Source organism: Bison bison, unplaced genomic scaffold, assembly GCF_000754665.1.
Source record: "Bison bison bison isolate TAMUID 2011002044 unplaced genomic scaffold, Bison_UMD1.0 scf7180017864183, whole genome shotgun sequence".
NCBI lineage: Eukaryota > Metazoa > Chordata > Mammalia > Artiodactyla > Bovidae > Bison > Bison bison.
In genome coordinates this window covers 9236878-9240271 of record NW_011494755.1, presented here as the reverse complement: position 1 = coordinate 9240271, position 3394 = coordinate 9236878, and the positions used below count along the sequence as shown (strand labels likewise).

Here is a 3394-nt window from a genome sequence, read left to right as displayed (position 1 = left end):
TGTAATCCCTTTGGGTACTAAGCAGAATACGTGTGATCCTGCCTTGAAAATGGAGGATCTACTCAGATGGGGTTTGTGGGCATTGCACTGTGAAATTTCTGAAGCAACGTATTCTTTTATCCTTTACAAGCTCTGAAACTCAGATGTTAGGGATTGATTTCTGGGATATTTGTTGTTCTAACACTCAATTTCTGTCTTTTCTCATGAGTAGGGTATCAGGCTCTCAAACCAGACATGATATCCAAGTTGGAAAAAGGAGAAGAGCCATGGCTAGGGAAGGGGAAAGGAAGCAGACAAGGTGGCTCGAGTGAAATAGCAAGAACCAAAGAAATAGGAGCCAATGGAAGTAAGTTCCTAGTTTCTTGATGATAACTTTGGATTTCTTTCTTTCTCCCACACTTTTATTATTTACTTTTAAAAATATATATATCTTTTCTTTCTACTGAAGTATAGTTGATTTACCATGTTAGTTTCAGGCATACAGCAAAGCAATTCAGTTATCATCTATCTATCTTTTTTTTAAAAGATTCTTTTCCCTTATAGGTTATTACAAATTACTGAGTAAAGTTCCCTGTGCTACATAGTAGGTCCTGGTTGGTTTTTTGTATTATATATAGCAGTATATTTATGTTAATCCCAAATTCCTAAATTATCCACCACCCCCCCCTTTCTCTCTTTGGTCTGTTAGGTCTGTTTATGTTTTGTATAGTTCATTTGTATCTTTTTTTTTTGGATTCCACATATAAGCAGTATCAGGTGATGCTTGTCTTTCTCTGTCTGGTTTACTTCACTTAGTGGGATCGTCTCTAGTTCCATCCATGTCGCCACAAATGGCATTATTTCATTCTTTTTATTGGGTGAAAATTCTGTTGTATAAATATACCACGTCTTCTTTGTCTATTCATCTGTTGATGGAAATTTAGGTGCTTCCCTGTCTTGGCTGTTGTAAACAGTGCTGCAGGGAACATTGAGGTGCATGTATCTTTGCTCATTACGTCTTTCTCTAGATGTATGCCCAGGAGTGGGACTGCGGGATCACATGGTAGCTCTATTTTTAGTTTCTTAAGAAACTTCCATATAGTTTTCCATAATGGCTGTACCAATTTACATTCCCACTAACAGTGTTGGAGGGTTCCTTTTTCTCAACATCCTCTGTAGTATTTGTTATTTGTAGATTTTTTTTTTTGATGATGGCCATTCTCACTGGTGTGAGGTGGTACCTCATTGTGGTTTTGATTTGAATTTCTCTAATAATTAGTGATGTTAAGGATCTTTTCATACGCCACCTGTATGTATTCTTTGGAGAAATATCTATTTAGATCTTCTGTCCATTTTCTTGATTGAGTTGTTTGGTTTTTTTGATATCAAGCTATATGAGCTGTCTGAATATTTTGTAGATGAAGCCCTTGTCAGTCGCATCATTTGCAAAAATTGTATCCTATTCCATAGGTTGTTTTTTTGTTTTATTTATGGTTTCCTTTGCTGTGCAAAAGCTTTTAATTTGGTCCCAGTTGTTTATATTTTTGGTTTCATTTCCTTTACTCTAGGAGAAAGTCCAAAAAGAGATCACTGCAGTATGTCAAAGAGCGTTCTGCCTGTGTTTTCCTCTAGGAGTTTTATAGTATGTGGTCTTCTTCCCATTTTGAGTTTATTTTTGTATGTGGTGTTAAAGATGTTCTAAATTCATTCTTTTACATGTATCCGTCCAGTTTCCCCAGTACCACTTATTGAAAAGACTCTCTTTTCTCCATTGTACATTCTTGCCTCCTTTGTCATATATTAATTAACCACAGGTGCCTGGGTTTGGAATTCTTCAAAGAAAATTTGTTCTGAAATTCTTCTTAAAAGTTTTAAGGGTCTTAAAGACCCTTCTTTATTAACCGGGAAGTAGCAGTAGGAAAATATCAAAATCTCCCGGGGGAATAGGAGTTCAAAGATTCTCTAACCTTGGAGATTCTAATATGTCTTCCTTCTGTGACCCTGCCCACATGGGAAGTCCTCATATGAGATTAACTATAGTTGTGAGCCAGTGTGGTTTACAGGAATTTGCTTATACCACTTGTATCAGTCAACTTAGGCTAAGTTATGCCCCATTAAAGAAAGAGCACCCCCCCCACCTCCCCAAATCTTAGTGGCCTACAAAAAGAAAGTTTTGTTTCTTGCTCAAGCTGCAGTCCTTTCCCACATTATCTTGTGACCTACACTGAAAGCGCAGTCCCTATTTGGCAAATTCTGATCTCATTACAGAGGGAAAGAAGAAGGAATGGAACCATATGATGAGTTAAAAAATCACTGCATGTGGTAGATATCTCTCCTTAACATTTTATTGGTTCTTTAGTCAGAGCAGGTCACCTTTCCACTCCCAAATTCAACTGGGTAGGAATGGGAGGATTAAATGGTCTTGCAGTGGGGCTGGGAGGAGTAATCTACAAGGAACAATAATGCAGTCTGCTACACTACTTGGGTTATGTTAGGAAAAATGGTGAAAAACAGAGCTCTAAACCTTGGGCACCAGACAATCAGATGCCTAACTGACCCATCCATATATAGCCATCTTTCCTAATCTAGACTTTCCATTGCTCAGTTTTGAGAAAGAGCAGTGAACCCTTTTAACTGTTTTTTTAGCTAATCCCATTCCTCCTTACTCTTGCGACCCCATGGACTGCAGCCCGCAAGCCTCCTCTGTCCATGGGATTCTCCAGACAAGAATACTGGAGTAGGTTGCCATTTCCTTCTCCAGGGGATCTTCCTGACCCAGAAATCAAAACCAGGTCTTCTGCATTGCAGGCAGATTCTTTACTGACTGAGCTGTGAGGGGAGACTTTACCTCTCTAAAGCAATGCTTTTAAAAATTATCCCCCTTTTCCTAATATCCTCAGCTTTTCCACCTTTGTTTACCCACACTCTGAGACCCCATAGTATCAATTTTCTCTCCTTAGGTATTTAGACATTCTTAGATCTGTCTTCTTTCCAAATCTCTTGGCGTGATGCTCCTGCCCCTCATTACTTTCCATTTCCCCACTTTCTCTGTGAAATGCTCTAGACCCATGGTCTATACCACCATCATTATTTCCATTTCCTCCCTAACCCTTGCAGTTCAGTTAAGTTCAATTCAGTTGCTCAGTCATTTCCAACTCTTTGAGACCCCATGGACTGCAGTATACCAGGCTTCCCTGTCCATCACCAACTCCCGAATCTTACTCAAACTCATGTCCGTCAAGTCAGTGATGCCATCCAACCATCTCATCCTCTGTCATCCCCTTCTCCTTCTGCCTTCAGTCTTTCCAAGCTCATCAGGGTCTTTTCAAATGAGTCAGTTCTTCCCATTAGATGGCCAAAGTTTTGGAGTTTAAGCTTCAACATCAGTCCTTCCAATGAATATTCAGGACTGATT

The 3394-nt window shown here is 39.2% G+C and overlaps 2 protein-coding genes across 2 annotated transcripts in view; both read left to right on the top strand.

Moving 5' to 3' along the window:
- The window catches only part of ZFP37 (ZFP37 zinc finger protein), a 19492-nt gene that overhangs the window by 7779 nt on the left and 8319 nt on the right, over positions 1-3394 (top strand). The window lies entirely within an intron of this gene.
- The window catches only part of LOC104991196 (major allergen Equ c 1-like), a 104436-nt gene continuing 101315 nt past the window's right edge, over positions 274-3394 (top strand). The window contains exon 1 of the mRNA XM_010843598.1: positions 274-346. The gene's annotated coding sequence lies outside the window, so the exon portion shown is untranslated. The remainder of the gene's footprint in view (positions 347-3394) is intronic.